The following is a 19,019-nucleotide window of genomic DNA, read 5'->3' as shown; positions in this document are numbered from 1 at the left end:
ATAAAAATCACTAAAAATCTATCTTCTCCTTCATTTTTCGAGAAGAGACCTCAAATTTTCAAGAAATTTTCCTTTTATAGTTTAAAAGACTTTGAATGTTGCAACTTTTAAAATATTGAAAAACTAAAAAAATTACATAAAAAGACAAAAAAATTGGTGGTTTTTTTATTAATTTTTTTTTATTAATTTGTTAATTCCCTTCTGTGAAAACTTGAAGAATATTGATTGAAAAAATGAAGGAGAAGATACATTTTTGCTGTAATAGTCTTTTTATGCGTTTTTGGTTTGTGCCTTCCATTAGGAACCTATTGAGGTCACCAACTTTGATCCCTTATATCACAAAAATTACTTTGAATTTTTTTAAGTTGTTAAAAATGTCTGATAGCTCAGATAAAACTTTATAAAACAAGATCAACTTGTAAAAATCAAGGTTTTTACAGGTTTTTTAGCCGAAATTGTCAAATTTCAGGTTTTTCCAGGATTTCAGGTTTTGTGTCAACCCTGCTTATAGATTTGTTTCTGAAAATATATATAATAGATAAGTACAAATATGCAAATATTGTTTATTAAACGACAGAAAAAGCACTCAAAATGCTACTTGGTCCTAGGACCTGGTGCACAAAGAAACCTTTTGGTTATTGAGTCACACACCACAGATACCTTTAAACGTCTTGTCCAGGACTAGCACAACAAAATTATTAAGTAAAATTTTGTCTCAGATAGAAAGCTTGATAAACAAAAAAAACATCTTAACTATACAGAAGCAAGTCTTTCTGCTACTATATTTTATTAAGTGTTAAACTGTCTTTATAATGTGTAGCTTGAGATGTGTGTATAATGTCTCTATGTGTGCAAATCATAAGCATAATGTATCAAGTCATTTTCATATTTGCTGAGTCAGCATTTTTTCAAAAACTTTTCTTTTTCATTTATGCTCTTATCCCGAACCCATCTTACCCAAACATACAAAAATAAAGTTTTAATAATTGAAAATAATATGAAAACCAGACTTTTTTGCTGACTCAGCAAACATGATTTGCTACATTATGCTTAGATTTGCACAACCCTTAAGCTACCCCTTTATAGCAAGCCAAGCCATTCATAGGTTTACTCAATTCTTAATGTTTATCATAAGGATAAACTAAACAAAAAAATGTACCTAGTTCGAAACTAAATCGTAATGTATTTCAGTTTTTAAATCGGGCTGCCTGCAGTAATACTTTTCAATAGTGATGTACAGGATACACTAAAAAAGATCCGGCCGGATCCAAACTTATTTTTTTCAAATTAAGGTCCCGTCGGATCCGGATGTTTCAAGTTTTATGTAGTTTCAATTGTGAACAAACTTATAAAATTTAATTGTTACAGTATCATTAATCAGTAATAAAAAAATTAATACAAATATTTCATTAACAAAAACACAATGGTATTGTATAAATATTTTATTTGAACACTAGGAAAGAACGTCGTAAAAAAAAAAATACCTATAAGAAATCTCAGTTTAAAGTTTAAAGCTACTTATACGACTAAACTTGAGTTTTGTACTTTGTATGACGTAAAAGAAAAATAAATTAAATGTTACAATGCTTTAAATAACGAACTTAAATTACTTATTTTTTTGATAAGCTTTATATTGTACTTTTATTTACAAAAGTTCGAACTATAAGATGAACAATAACTTCTTTAGCAACTGTTCACACAAATAAAACTAAGTAATTTAGTAAATAACATAACATTTACTCATATCAACGCCATGAAGCTACAAAGAAACTTATTCTTGTTTTTTCAAGTTGTGATGAAAAAATAAAAGTTCTTCACCGGGTTTCGGAAGCAATCGATTTCGCTTTTGTTCGTACAAGTTACAAGCTTCTGAAAATAACCTTTCAGAATAATCATAAGATGGTGGTACTGAAGAAACCTTCTTGCAAACTTGGTAAAATGTGTGTATTTTTTCTTGTTTGAGTTTAACCAAAACAAGACTTCAGCTTTTGTAACTTCTTCAACAGATAAATTTTCTTCAGCCAAAAAAAAAACTTATTCTGCCTTAATCTCTTGATTAACTGAATCTTTTTGCTCATTTTAGTGAGTGTTACACTTGTTTCCGATTTAAATGTTGAATAGAACGACAAAAAGTTTGGGACACAATTTTTTGGTAGTTGAGCTTTAGGTTTATTAGGCGCACTAAAGTAACTTGAACACTTTGACCATTCTCATGACACATGATTTTTTACTTGTGATTTCAGTGGCTTTACAACATTCTGTTTAAAATTAGCAAGGCAAAATTCAAGTCGATACCTTGGATCAACAGCTTTTGTGAGTAAAAACAAGTCGTTATCATGAAGGTTTATTCGTGTGCTTTTATAAGTAATATAAAATCTTCTTTTGAAAGCCTCTTCTATATTTTTTGCGTATGATAAGTCGATAAGGCTGTAGAACTACTTTGACGTGGTGGACTTTATGATTAATATATATTACTTTTAGTACTCCTCCACGTGGGATTACACATTATTGCGTTGTTTTAGATCTAATATGAATTTCATACACTTTTTTCATGTCTTGGCCAACGTTTCTGACTGCAAGATTCCATTGAGCTGTTTTTTTGTTCAGAAACTTCTCACCGTTATGTGAGTAGCTTCTCACATCAAAAACCCCCTATTTCCGTTTTTTATTATTAAGAAGTCAAAGCAAATAAGGGGATTTCTCTAAGTGGTCCCCGGGGTAGTAAATTCCACTAGGCGAAGGAATGAGTATTCTCGGAGTATTAAAGCAGCGTTGTGGCAAGAAGTCACGTAGAACAAAAGAACTTCTTGTCTCTGCCGGGTTGCTACTTGTCTCTGCCGGGATGCTGCTCGTCTCTGTCTCAGGTGGTTTTTGACGCCTTCTAAGCGAAACAATTAAAAATTTTCAGTTTTATTAGTCAACTATCTTGCTTGGATTGATTTTATCTACGAAACAACTGCGGATCATCTTGTAATCGCCGTTTGTTGCCAAAAGGTACTTGAATTATTCTTTGATGTTTACTATTAATTGTATCGTAATCTTTCTTTAAAATTTGAAGTCCTTTAGTTTCATTTTAATCACTACTCGCCATTATTTTTGGTTTTATGATATCTATTTTTATTTGAAAAAAACTTAGTTTGATATCGCAAATTAACATTGAATGTTTAGTTCATACAATCACTTTTCTTTACAGCTTTTTTGACATCAAAACAAAAATCTAATTATTTAGTTTTGTCAATTATTTATTTTTATTTTGACTTGTAAAAGCAATAAAGCTATTTAAAGATATTTAGAAATAAAAATATGTAATTTTGTGAATCAAAACTTTGACAAAATTTAATAAAATTGTTCTTAACTTTAAAAAACATTGTAAAACATTTATCACTAACTTTACGTTTAAATTAAGTTTTTTTTTTGCATTTTAATACTAACAAAAGTTTATAAACAAAAACTTACTTAAAGCTTAAAAATTAATAGAAATAATAAAAATCTTAAAACAAGTATTTTTGTATTTAATGCGCATCGAAACTTAAAATATAGATTTTAAAAAAATATGTAACGAACATGAATATAGAATTATAAGGATTAAATTTTATTAAAACTACTGTCATATCTTTTAAAAAGTTTTGAGCTATATATTCTTGAGAAATACGTTGTTTAACAAAAAACTGTAATCCAACAAAATTTTTATTTATTTTTATTATTACAAATATACCGCTTTAGATAAGATATATTAAAAACATATTCTAACAAGCAGAACGTTTTTGTAACATTAAACTTCTAAAAAACTTAATAAAAAAAGTAAAATTTAAGTTGAGAAAATTGTTATCATAAACTTATAGCTTTAACAACGTAACGGCGAACAAAAAAAAAAATTCTGACTAGTTGCTACAGACTTTGTAGTTATCTATTTTATTATATGTTTTTTGATGAAGACATGTTTTTTATCTTTAAAGTTAGTTAATCATAAAGTCATTGTTGTTTTTGTTTGAGTTTAATTCTAATATTTTTAAATTTTTGTAATCTGATTTATCTGTTCCTTCAAGGATCAAAAATGTCTTATGTTAACTGAAAAAAAACTAATTGATGTAAAAAGTTTATAATACAAATTAAGAGTTTTTTTATTAAAGACGCCTACCGACTTAATATTGTAAGGTAAGTTTTATGCTAAATTCTTTATAAATAGTTAAATGATAATATAAAGTATTTTTGAATTCGTAGGTTTGTGTTTTTTTGACTTTTGTTATATACTTAACAGTATTACTTGCAGTTTTGTGACTTGATATTTAATACTTACTTACATTTATAATATACCTTAAGTAAGTTTACACTACAAATTATTTATGTAGTTCTTAAATTCACTTTTAGACCAAAAAGTTTTCACTTTTGTTGTAAACAACTGCAACTTAACATGTTATTTATTGAATCTTCAATAGCTTCAATTTATACTGTCAAATAAAATTAGTATCCGCACACAACGAATTCAGTAAAGTCAGACATTTTACAATTCAGCATTGTAAGTTAAAAATACAAATAGTTGAAATATATATTTGATAACTTGGCAACCACCCACATGAACCTCCGAGTTGTCTACAATCTTCCTTCAAACGTTTGTATTACTAAAATCTCTTCTTAAACCCGTAAGATCTCTCGGAAACTGAAAATAAAGTTTAGCTCACTGAAAAAAAAAATAAAAAAAATAACAAAATTTGACCTATAACAAACTAGTTAACATATTACTGAGTTACTTACTCTAGGCCTTTTTTGGTGTAGAGTTTTGAGTCGTGTTGAGTTAGATTTTAAGTATATCATGTTTTAATATCTTAAAGACTTTTAGCTTAGAAATTTCCCTATTTCTCTCTAACTCCTTGAGTTTTATTTTAATGTTTCAAATTAGGGGATTTTTTTAAGCTGACAACTAAACCTGCAGCACCCCCTTACAAAAATACCACGCGACGCCACTGGTTAGATCCAATCCTTTTTCCATGAAAAATTTTCGAGCAACTTGCCACTTTATTCTTTGATTGTAATCCTTAAACTTGTGTTCTGTTTGTCGTTAAACTTTTTATTAACTCCTTTCCTTGTCCTAGACAAGACGTTAAAAGGTATCCAAGTAGTGTGCGACTCAATAACCAAAAGGTTTTTTCGTGCACCAGGACCAGGAAAAAATATTTTGAGCGCTTTTATTCGTCGTTCAATAAACAATACACATAACAATGATATTAATAATCTCAAAAATTATTTAAAATTTACTTACTAGCAATTACTTCAAATAACAAATATGATTTTAGTTAAATAAAACAAAAAAAAAACGTTTTATAAAAAATTAAATTTTATGATTTAAACTGTTATTGTTAGGTTTAGCAGTTTGATTAAAATGGTGTTACAAACTTATTATAGAGTTGTTATAAAAATATTTCTAATTTAATAAATAAAAGCTATTGTGTTAAAATGTTGGAAATTAAATTAGTAGCATATTTCAAATTTTTGTTATAACAAACCGCAATATTATTTAATTTCCACCGGTTGTTTATAAGCTAAAACATACGATTTGTCAAAGAACTTTTGCTGTAAAAACATTCTTGAATGCTGAATTAAATATTAATAAGAAAATTTAAATTTGAATTATATAATTAGAATTATAACAACAGTATATACAAGCACCAGTATCAAATTAGCTGATTTTAGAGAGTTTTTAAAGAAGAGAATAGGAGAAAACAGTACCAATCATAACCGAACTACTTATTAAAAAAATAAGGCACACGCTGTAAATGTTATTAATAAATATATTCGGTTGAAACAGATTTTACAAAGGAATCATTTCAAGGTGAAAATTATATAATGAATAATATTTGTTGCAAAACTTAGATAGTTATTGAGTTTCACCGTCGAAAGGTTAATCTAACTGTGGGTCTGTAATAAAAATTTATTTAAATGACAAACCACGCAAAAAATGTGGTAGAATTTATGAAAAAAATTCTTATATAACATGTTGTATAATTTTTATAAACTAAGTAATGGTTATTAATTATTTTTTTACGTAATATAAAATTGAATGAAATTAAATTTGAACTCAAAAACATGTATATATAAATAAATCAAAATTTCTTATATATCGTTCACAATTATTTTATTATGCTTAAGTTTAGAATTTTATTTCTATAAAGTACAAAAATGACTTTAATTGCAAAAGAATTATTTCTAAAAACTTAAGTGCTGTATCAAGCATAAACATATGACTTCGCTAAAAACTAATATTAATAAACACAAAACTTAAACGCTAGAAAAACAGTAAACTTAACACTAACATAATCTCAAAAATAAGAAAAAAACTGTTTAGTAAACTTTAACGAAAATATATATAGAGTAAATATTTTAATACTGAGGATGGTGGGTACAACATTTATTAAGAGCAGTAAATAAGTTTGTAAAATTTTAATCTTTGAAATTTTGTTTAAATAGTAAAATAGTAAATCGTACTTAAACTCTAATTATATCCTTCTTAATTTTTTTACATTGAAGCAGAAAAACAATGCTATTATACTATTTCATGTCTCTAAAAGCTTCGTTTGAAAACAGTGAATGTAAATGAATGTGAACAGTTTTAGTTCCAGACAGGTTGTGTTTTCAATAGAATATCTAAACATTTAGCCTAACCAGGGTCAACTTGATCTAGTTTGAAAGTTTCTGAACAGTTTATTGTTGTTCAAATCAGAAATAAGGTTAATTTGAGTTTAGTGTTAAATAAGTTTTTAATAATCAATTAAAACTTATATTCAACTTTTTAGTGTTCCTAAAATTTTGTTGTGGTTATTTCGCTTATTACTTATTAGGTAAAGTTTTAAAACTTGCTGCTTGCGAGCTTTAAAGTAAAGTTTTGATTTTAATTGTTTATTGAAATTGTATAAAATAAATGATAATAAGAAAGGCAGTTTAGATTAAAAAAAAAGGTTTCCCAGCAGTATTTGTTTAAAAAAAGCAGATTGTATAGTCTATTTGTAGTGAAAGTTTCATTAGACACTTTACGAATGACTTATGTACTATTCAAATAAGTAACTTATTTGTGTAATGTGTACTAATTAAAATAAGGACATTATTAAAACATTTTGTGACTACTATTTAATATTTTCAATTCGCCATTGTCGACTATACTGTTTATAAATACACATAAATACTCTAGAAAGTTCCAACTAATTAAACTAATTTGGTTCAGTCTTGTTTTAAATAAGTTTTGCCGTCCGTTTAATACTTCTATATTGTCTAGTTAAAATTTCTATAAAAAATATACTTGCTCTTTGTTATTGTCATTTCGTTTTTTAAATTAATAACTATTTACTACTGTTTGTACAGGCTTTAGAACTTATGTATTTTAAGCTTGATTATCTTTCACATCATTCAAAATTATACTTTTGTCTATGTATGAACTATCTTTTTATAACTATAAGTTCAATATTTTCACAAAATCATTTTAAAATAGTTATTAACTTTTTGCAACAGCTTTAATGTTTTTAAAACTAATTTAAATATCATAAACAAAAACCTTTTAAAAGCAATAATTAAAATATTTAAAGTAGAAATTTAAAAAAAAAATTAAAATAGTTCATTGTAAGTATATTTTTGATATAACTGCTTTATTTTAGTCGTTTTGCCCGCTAAAACTAGTGGCCTATCAGCTTTTTTTTAATAAATCCGGTAGATCTTATACCAAAAATACCAAAACTTCATGTATCAGTAAACACTTGATATGTAAATTTGTTTCAGTTTGAAATTCTAATTAAGTTATTAAATATTTAGTACTTAACATAAAATTGAATATTAACTTTTATAAGGACTTCAGTACAACAAAAACTTGTAAAAATTTATTAACTGAAGTTATTTTTAATTTGTAGAATACTCATATAATTTATAATAGCAGATGACAATCGAACACTTTTTATTAAAAAACTAACATACCAAAATAACCTTTCCTAAACTACACAAATATTTTTTTTAATTGTTTTAATTTTTTAGTAAACTTATAAAACTTAAGACGTAGAAATTTGTAATACTTTCTTGCTTTTTAGAAAACTATCTATACTAAAAAGTTGTAAATATGAAATTATTTAAGGATCTCACTTACAAAAAATAGAAGTTGGTTTAAAATCAAACTTTATATATATCTTTATTCGTTTCATATTGTTCAACATGCTAATCATATTGTACAGTAAAATAATTGAAATACAGTTTACAAATATCAAAACAAAACTAGCTTTATAAATAAAGTAACAAAGACACTATTGTTTATTGAAGGACAAAAAAAGCGCTCATAACATTTGGTCCTAGGACTTGGTGCACGAAAAACTTTCGGTTATCGAGTCGTATACCACTTAAATACAGTTAATTTCTTGTCCGGGACAAACAAATAAATATAAAATAACCTAAAAGTTTTTATGTTCATAAAACTTAAAACAACAAAGAAAATCACTAGATAATGATAAAGCACAAAAATAAATTTAAAAAACAATATAAACAAGTGTATAAGCTACTTTACAGAAAATCACGAAAAATTTACTTTATGCCAGTTTAAAAAAAATGTAAAAAAAAATTTAACTCCAGTATCTAAAAATAACTGAAAAAAGATACTAAATATTTTTTAAAGCCTGTTATTAGTAACAATAAAAGATTTAACAACTGTTTACACTTGAAGTATCGATTTAAAGTTTGTTAACGAAATAACAATTTGAAATCGGCACTTAAAACTGATGCTGCTTTTTGAAACGCACTTTTTAAATTTGTTTTTATATTTTCAAACTGTATTTTATAATAATCTATGTCCGCAAACCAATAAGGCTATAACTTTAGTGTTATTAGAAGCTTTTATTATATTAAATTAAAAAAAAAACTTTTTCTAAGGTTTTCATTTACTTCAAAAATGATGTACTTTACATATATTGCATAAAGTACAAATAAACAATGTTAAATAATCAAATCTTACTAATCGTTTGAGCAATATTCAAATAAACGTTACTGGTTTTAAAAAGTATCCTAAAAATTTTAATATTTTCTGTGTGAAACAAGTTTTAAACGTTACTGGAACGGGTTGAATTCTATTTATTGAAGTGTAGTTTTCATCATTCAGAATCTGGACTAGAAATCTCAAAATTCTATCCTGGATAAGACGTTAAAAGGTATCCGTGGTGTGCGATTCGATAACTGAAAGGTTCTTTGTGCACCAGTTCCTTAAAGCAAACATTTTGAGCGTTTTTTGTCGTTCAATAAAGCATAATAACTAATATATGTTATGCAAAATGGGCATAAAACATATAAATATTTGTTCACTCAAGTTAATAATTTTATGATCGAGTAAATAAAGCAATGCCTTTTGACAAACATGAGTCCGGAGCGGACTGTTTAAAATACGACAACATTTTTCCAACTGCACCAAAACGGCAGAAAGAAACATCAACAACGGCAATGCAACTTGTTTTAAACATTCGCAAGGATGTATTTCTCAAGCGGAAGGATCCAATTCGTCTCGCGGAGCTTGACTACCGGAATTAATTCAATTTGTTTAACTTAGAACCAGTAACTTACCAACTAATTATTCCCAGCTTAAGTTAAAACAAACAATTGTTTCAAATATTCAAAAATTTATATTGATAGAATTTCTTCCATCTAGCGCGGTAAAGCGTTCTTTTGAAAAAATTGCTTTTATTTACTTGATCGTCAAAATGTTTAAGTAAAACAAACAAAAGTTTATACGCTTTGGTGCTTAATTTGCATAAAGATTGTTACCATTTTGATAAATCTACCACAAATTTTTTAGTTTAAAGGAATTAAGCATTATTTTTTGTGCTACAATGCTTTTATAACTATCTTTTTTCAAATTTATATTTAGTTATTTTATATAAATTTTTGATTTATAGGGTAAGAATAGTTATAGTACATATTGTTAGATGCATCTTTTTTGTATATTTTTTTGTATATCTTTGTGTTATTTAGTAGTTCTTAACATACATTTATATAAAAATTACATATGTAATTTTATAAAATAAAACTCTTTTTAATATTATAGGAATAAAGTAAATCTGTTTTTTATTTAGTAAAATTTTTTTATATAAAGTGTTTTGTTTGCTGTTAATAGATGTCATTTTATCAATTAAAAACATTTTTTTATATATATAATTTATGTTTTAATTTTTGTTTTTACAGCCGTATTTTTGCATTGAAAATGTTCTAAATAAAGGACGAAAGCTTTGCAACTAAAGTGTTTTGGTTATTGTTTCATTAGACAGCTATTTAAGGGCTATTTTTTAGCTTTGTTGTATTTGAAAATTTAAGTATAGCTTTGTCTGAAACAATAGTTAATTGGAGTTGTTTTTGGACCCCGGAGTACGGCTTACCTTTTTTCTTAATTAATTATTGACCAGGAGGTCAACAATACCAATTTGCTTGTAAACCAAACAATTAAACGGCTGTTACTAAATCAAAAATTTACTTTTCTGAAAAGATGCATAACTTTGGACATTCTACTACCTTCAAATAAAAATAAACGTATTGATTTTGATTTATTGTTAATACAACAAAAAAGAAAGCTCAACAAGCAATTTAAGGAAATTGAAGAAGATACAAACAATATCATATTATATTTTGACCAACTATCAAATAAACAAAAAGTTTTGTAAATAAAGCTTGCCATAAACAAAAACAACGCTACAAAAGAAAATTTCTTAGCTTTTTAACAAACAAAAGGAGGAAAGAAGACTTTGCAAACCAAATCAAACATTTTACCCTAAAAAGAAAAGTTTTAAAAATAAAAAGGACCGACAACGATATTTAATCAGAAAGAAAAACAAAATTAATAAATCAAATAATGAAATAGTTCTAAATAAATCAGATGTAAATCTTAGCAATTATGACTTACAGCTTTTATCTTTTGGGCCCCAATTCATACCAACGCCAAAGTGGGAAAATAAAGTTATTCATCAAGAAAAAGAAAATCTGTTAAAACACATAAGAGCAATAGAGTGGAAAGATGTCTTCATAAATAAAGATGAAAGTTTAGTTGAAACAAATCATTTTAATTGTAATTTGAGCCAAAAATTACTAAAAGTTCCAAATTTCTCTAGACCAGAAAAAAGTCAATTAACAAATAATACTGAGTTATATATCCAATTGTTAGAAACAAATTCCGTAATTTAAAGCTTCAAGTTATGCACATGCATAAATTTAAAAACAACCTTAATAGAAATCTTCAAAAATCTCTTTAAAAACTTAGAATCAAAACAAAAAACAAAGAAATTGTAATTGGAAACTTAGACAAAGACGGCAAAACTATTGTAATAAATTACAAAGATTATACTTCATTAATTACAAAAGCTCTAGATGAAAACTACGTAGAACTGCCTTACAATGAGAAAGAAATACTAATAAAAATGACAAAATTAAAAGAAAATATTAGTCAAATTTTAGTTGATATGTGGAAAAAGAATTATTTAGACGATAACTTGCTATTTATCACAACTGGAATGAAAAAAACTAAAACTGGTATTTTAAGAAAAGTCTTTGGACCATCTGCGAAATACTTTACTAATAAAAACTGCGGGTATATATATCCTTTGTGGAAAACTCATAAGATAAATCCAGATATTCTCAAAACTTGCAGTATTAAAGATATACCAACTAGAATAGTCCAAGCCGCTGGTAATACAGATCTAAGTAGGTTGACAGCTGTACTCAACCTAATATTGGAACCGATTAGTGTTATTTATTGCAAAAATGGAATAAATGAATATTGTAAAGATTCAAAAAGTTATTTAGAAGACTTGGAAACTTGGAAAAAGTCATATGATAATAAAAATTATATTTTAAGTACAGTTGATGTCGTAAATTTACATCCATCATTATCAATAGATTTAGTGAGCAAAGCTCTTGTTGAAGCATTAGAATTGTGCTCAGAATTTGAGACACCGATGATCAAATACTTAGTAATGCTATCAGAAATAGCTTTACGCAATAACTTTATAGTATTCCAAGAAAAATATTTTAAACAAAAGAAAGGTATTATTACAGGTGACAACAACTCCGTTGTCATAGCTATTATTTCTTTACATTATATAATGACGAAAGCTTCTAAATTAAATAAATCACTATTTGTAAGACGTTACATTGACGATATATTATTGATATCAGAGAATATTTCAGTATCAAAAGAAATAATAAAAGATCTCAAGAAAAAATTTAAAGAGTACAATCTAGATTTAACATCAACAATAATGTCGAGAGAAAATGAGGTAGATAAGTTACCTTTCCTAGATATTGAGCACATTCTTACTGGATTAAACAAAAAAATTTTTTTCTATATCAGAAATTTTTCAAAAACTACCGCTGTAAATTCTACTTTTTTGAACGGAAAATCTTTCCACCCACTGAACATCTTTAAGGTATAATTACAGGCGAAGAAAAAAAATTGAAAAGAATAAATTAAAGAAAAGAAGATTATTATGAAAGTTTAAAAAAAAACTTTAAACTAAATGTTTAGCATCCAATTTCAATCCCAAACTAGTAGAAGACCAATTTAAGAAAATTTATTGCAAAAATGAGAATAAGAACGTTCCAATTGAACAAAAAGACATAACTAAAAACGAAAATGTATATTGGTCTACTCAATTTAAGAAGCTTCTAAGTTTCACTAAAGAGGAAACAAAACTTTTCCCTTTAGGTAAAATATCTTTTACAAAACCAGCGAGCCTAAGAAAACTTTTAAACAGTTTTAGTCAGATTGCAAAACAAAAACAAACGAGTGCTAAATTAAGCAAAAAATGTGAAAAATGCGCACTTTGTGGAAATCATAGCAAACATAAAAACATGGTATTTGATAAAGAAAATTTAAAAATTCAGGGTAAGACAATAAAATTGAAACCGAATCTGAACTGCAAGAGTTATGGAATTTACGCAGCTATATGCACCAAATGTAATAGCAACTATGTAGGACAAACTAAAAATAGCTTTAGTACAAGATGGACAGCACATAGATATAGTTGGAATAGATCAAAGTCAAATTTTAACCCAAAAGATATAACAGATGAAAATGCCTTATATAGACACTACTATTTTAAACACAAGAACGATCTACAGAAAAAGTGTTGTTTTGATGACGCGTATGAAGTTGCTTTTTTGGAAGAACCAAATTTTAAGAACCTTGACTATAAAGAATATTTTTGGATAACAACTCAAATCAAATATTAATTTAGCTAAAACACAATACAGTGATTTATAGGGGTAGAGTAGTTAAAGTGAATATTGTTAGATGCATCTTTTTTGTATATTTTTTTGTATATCTTTGTGTTATTAAGTAGTTCTTAACATACATTTATATATTAATTGCATATGTAATATTATAAAATAAAACTCTTTTTAATATTATAGGAATAAAGTAAATCTGTTTTTTATTTAGTAAAAATTTTTTATATAAAGTGTTTTTTTTGCTGTTAATAGATGTCATTTTATCAATTAAAAACATTTATATATATATATATATATATTATGTTTTAATTTTCGTTTTTACAGCCTTATTTTTGCATTGAAAATGTTCTAAATAATGGACGAAAGCTTTGCAACTAAAGTGTTTTGGTTATTGTTTCATTAGACAGCTATTTAAGGGCTATTTTTTAGCTTTGTTGTATCTTTTTTCATAAACCTTAAGTTAAATTAATAAAGCTATCAAAATTCGAAACGACAAATATATAGCAGTACTTTGAACGGCTTGATTTAAGCTAGTTTAAAAGTACCGCCGGGCTCCGAGCCGAACCTTAAGTGCTAGTTAGAGAAACTATCTTACAAGTTTTAAAGCAACATTATTATTAAGTTTATTTAGATAAAATATTTGAGTTGAAAATATATTTAATCATTATTTTTCTCTATGATATTTTTACTTAGTATAGTAAATTTTTCCAAGTATATGTTGTTTTTTTATCATCGAGTTTAATATGATTGGGTTTAGTATGATCGCGAGTTAAAAATGATAGTAAACCGTTTTTTAAACTTAAAAACTTTCAATATTGCTTGTCATTTGAAGTATAAAAGTGCATCAGTCACAAAAGTACTTTTATTATTGTTTTTCTGTTCATAACTCATGTTTGTAAATTTACATATGATTTAACATATGTCTAACCAAGACCAGTTGTAATGAACTGAAAAAAGTACTGTAAAAATAATTTAGAGAACATCAAAAATAAGTTATGTTTTTATTTGGTATTTGAACTTAAACAGTAAGTAGATGCCAATAAGATTAAAGCTTGACAATCTACTAGTTTGTTTAACTAGAAACAAAGCTCATTATATTTGGTCCTAGGACCTGGTGCAAAAAGAACATTTCAGTTATTGTGTTGTACACCACTTGTATACCTTTTAATCTTGCTATGTTCAAACAGATACATTTCAAAACTATCTTAAGGACATATTTTGAAGCTCACTCAGCCTTAATTTATTAAGATTGAGTTGATGATTTCTTTGAAATGTGGTCCTGTTATTTGATTTCTTTTATATCTATTGTTTGGTTCTTAAAAAGTTATTACTATTAAATGTAAATTGGTACAAAAAATATGCCAGTACCTTTAATATAAACTGAGTTTCAAATTTTCATACAGATACCACAATGTTCAAAAAATCACTATTATATAGTCAGGGTTGCCACTTTACCTGGAAACCTGGAAAAACCTGGAATTTGAGAAATTAAAAAAAAACCTGGAGTTTTTAATAATTTTAACATTTTTAGGTGTAAAACTTTGATATGACACAAAAAATCTATCATATAATTAAGATTTTTTGTCATCATCAAAAAAAAAATTTATTGAAAAATACATTGAAAGTAACTTTACAGTATCTTTTCAATATTTTTATACTATAAAACACAGTTTCTTATATAGAAATTATCTTAAAACTAAAAATAGACCCAAAAATATATACTTTTAAAAGCCTGGAAGAAATTTGGAAACCTGGAAAAAAAATTTGAAAAAATGAGTGGCAACCCTGTATAGTGTTGAAAAAGTCAGAAGTTCAATATTATATATTTGATTGGATTTAAAGTTTTACCCTCAATTTATGTCATCATTAAACTTTTTTTATGGACAGTCAAGATGTTGAGATCTTTTCTCTTCTTAAAAGAATAAATTTTTAAATTTTCAACTTATAAAACATTTTATATCCCAATTTATATTTATTGTAAAAATGAAATCTTATTTCAGAAATTCGTAATAATAATAAAAACTTATACAAAACACCATCTGTGTTTAAAGATATTAAAATTTTCAGTGGCAACAGCCAACACCAAAGCTTCTTACACTGTTTATAAGTGAAAAGCCAGAAGTTTAGGATCTTTGATTTATTTAAAGTTATTTTTTATAGTAACACAACAGGATTGCCTTACACTTCAGTCAAGCTAGTTAAAGCTTATTTTTAATAGGGATAAAATGAATTTGGTTATGATCCGTTTTAGGGCGCGTATTTTACTTAATAAATTCATCATTTTTAAAGGTACTTTTTGACAATATACAATTTTTTATATTAGCAGGGGTTAATTTTGCACAAAGACAATTTTGCATCAAGATTCAAATTTATACAATGGGACACTTTTGCACGATGGGATAAATCACCTCAAGAAGACATTTTTGCACAAAGAGGAAATTTTCTCGACAGTTAAAAAAAAAAACTGAAAAATGGTATAAATAACTAATTAAACAAAAAAAAAAAACTGACCAAGGGTAAGAGTTAAAGGTAACAGTTATAGTAAAATAAAAAAATAATATTTTGTAAGTTATTTGATTATCAACAACTAGTTCTTTGTTTAATTGTTTTTATTAATTTACTTTACTTATAAATTTTACTACTACTGTTACCCCTAATCCTTACCCTTGGTCGGTAACTTGTTTTATTTCTTTCTTATTAATTTTTTTAAGAACTTTTTTCTTAATTTTACCCTTAACTCTTACCCTTGGTTGGTAGCTTTTTTTTTAATTAATTTATGTTCATATATTCATTTTCTAACTGTTCAAAATATAGTTTTAATTGTTTGCTAACAAAAGATCCTAGTAAAGGATATCATGAAAATATCTTATTTTAATGAAAACATGTATACACCTACTTTATTCTATGCTTCTATTCTCTCATTACAGTAATTATTTTTTTTACAGAACCCAGTTGAAGTGTGTTGATTCGTTGACACACAGAAACATATGTTGGTAGAATAAAGGAAGATTACTGTATAATTTGTTTTTATATTTATTTTCTTTTTTTTTTAACAGTATTTATAAATTATTTATTATTTTTACCACACTATTACCTCTTACCCTTACCATGTCAGTAACATTTTTTTGATTTTTATCAAGTTATCTTTTAGTTTTTTTTAACTCTCGTGCAAAATTGACTTTTGAAGTAAAATTGTCTTAGTGCAAAAGTATCTTTGTGCAAATTGACCCTTTGTGCAATTTTGTCTTCGTGCAATTTAGTCCCTTAGTGGAAATTTGTCTTCGTGCGAAATTGACCCTTTGTGAAAAATTTTGATTGTGAAATTTTGTCATCTCGTGCAAATTTGTCTTTGTGCAATTTTGTCGTAATAAAATTTTGACCTGTTCCCAAAGTTAATATAGTTTAGTTCTGTAGCAACTAGGATAATAAATGTAAATATTAGCAGGGCTTAGCCCTGCTAATATAAAAAATTGAATATAATGTCAACAAGTACCTCTAAAAGTACCTCTAAAAAAAATAAATTTACTAAGTAAAGTATGCGCCCTTAAAACCAACCTTAACCATGAATTTTTATTGCAAAACTCTAGCTTGTTTTTTTGGATATTTATTGTTTTAATTTCTTTATATATTGTTTTTATTGAATCCTGTTGTTATTAACATGGTACTTTTAGGTATATAAATAGGTTAACAATAATCTCTCTATTTTTGGCTTTTTTCACTGTTCTCATAAACTAAGTCTGACCTAATCTAACTGGCTAATTTTTTGTCACTCTGGCTGGAATTTTTTTCATCCAAGACTGATAACCTTATAACAAAGATTTATTGCACTATTTTTATAAATACTGATTTAGTGTTCTCTAATTTGAGTATTCCTGGATAAGATGTAAAAGGCATCCCAGTTGGTTTGTTGTGCATGTTGATAACCAAAAGGTTCTTTGTGCACCAGGTCCTAGAACCATATATTTTAGCGTCTTTTTTTTTGTTCTTTAATAAACTGTGCTGTTAAATTTGATTTCTAACAACTCTTTAAGAGTTCAGGTAGATCACACAAAATTTTTGTTGCCACACACTCTGGAATCCAGAGTCTGAGCTACTCATGACAGCTAAAATATTTTGAAAAACTTCCAGATAGCTAAAGGTATTTTGAAAAAAAAAGAGGATGACTTGAGCAAGTTAAGTTTTTTTATACAAAACTCAGAAAAGTTTTAACAGGGTTGCCAAAAAATATGAAATTTGACTATTTAGACAAACAAACTTGGAACTCGAGAAATTTAAAAAAAATGAAACAATTACCACTAATAAACCTGGAATTTCTAATAACTTTTATATGAAAAGTAATAAAATTTAGATTAGATGCACAAAATCTAAAATATTTTTTTGTATAATTTTTAAGAAAAACAAATATGAAGTAAGTTTACAGTATTTTTTCAATGTTCTTATACTATTTAAGATAGATTTGTGCCTAAAGTTAAAATTTAGAAAAACTTGGGTCTGGATAAAATATAGAAAACCTATAGAAATTTTTCAAAAAAACCTTCTAGATGCCCTGTTTTAAGATATCCAAAAATCTAAGGCCAGTTTTTTCTAGATTTTGAATGATATTATTGTGGTATATTTTTTGCATTTTGTCACTTTATAACAAACTTAATTGTAAACTTGATTTTGAAAGGTTAAACATTTTTCAAAGGATTAAAAACATTTATGACATTTTAAAGTCACTTGGGAAAATTTTTTGACTCAAAGAGTGGCAACCCTGATTGTTGGTAAACACTTGTTTTGGATTAAGCTGAAATTTACAAGAATTTTTTGTTTATTAAATGCTCTGCTAGTAAATTCTAAAAAAACACCAATAACTTTAGACAATATGACCATTCTAGTAACTCTAACCTTACACAAGTTTATCATGGAGTTGTTAAAACTTAGATATTACTTCAAAGGAATTTTGTGTGTGTATTTAATAACTTAAGTTTAAAAGGTTGATCATGCCAATTTGATCATCAGACCACAAGCTTTCGGTAGACTGAGACTGGTTTTGTCCTATTAGGACTATTGTTAAACTTAAGCTTGTCTCGCGGCAAACAAAGGCTTCTGCTCTGCAGACTTTTGCCAATGTTTTTGTTGTTAACAACTTAAGAGTAAAAAGAAAACAGATCATTAATTTTTTATGAAAATTTTATCATTGATCAATGATTATTGCTATAAAAAGGATCACCCAGCAAAGTTTGACCATATTTAGACGATAAAATTTTATAAAAAAGGATTGATTAGGAAAACAATATTTAACCTTTAACTGCACCCAACTTAGGGAAATACTGGTCTAGATTTTAGAGATCCTTTTTTCATTAATGCAACTTTTCATACAAACTGAATGGTTTCCCAAAAGGGGGATATTGGTCCCTTAACTTTTTAACTACTTAAACTATTTTTTTTAGACTTGAATTTTCTAGTTAATTGAAAACAAAAATGAAGGCTTGTTTTTAAAACCATCCCCTTAATATATTTTGTAGATAAAAACATAGCAATGCATTTTCAATTAGTAAAATAATAATGTTAACTATGAGCTTATGATCAAACAAGTTTTTAATTTTTTTTATAGAAGTAAACATCTTAAATTGTTGTCAGGGCTGCCGCCACAAGGTCAGGAAAAACTAAAAAATGACAAAAGTCAGGAAAAAGTGGGAGTTTTTGAAAAAAAGTCAGGAAATTTGACAAGATTTAAAAAAATGTCAGATTTTGTCGGTTCAAATTTATAAAAATCCTTATTTTCCAAAGCCTTAAAGTAGAAAAAATTAATT

The sequence above is a fragment of the Thalia democratica genome, chromosome 8, assembly GCF_965202585.1.
Source record: "Thalia democratica chromosome 8, ktThaDemo2.hap1.1, whole genome shotgun sequence".
NCBI lineage: Eukaryota > Metazoa > Chordata > Thaliacea > Salpida > Salpidae > Thalia > Thalia democratica.
This window is presented reverse-complemented; position numbering follows the sequence as displayed.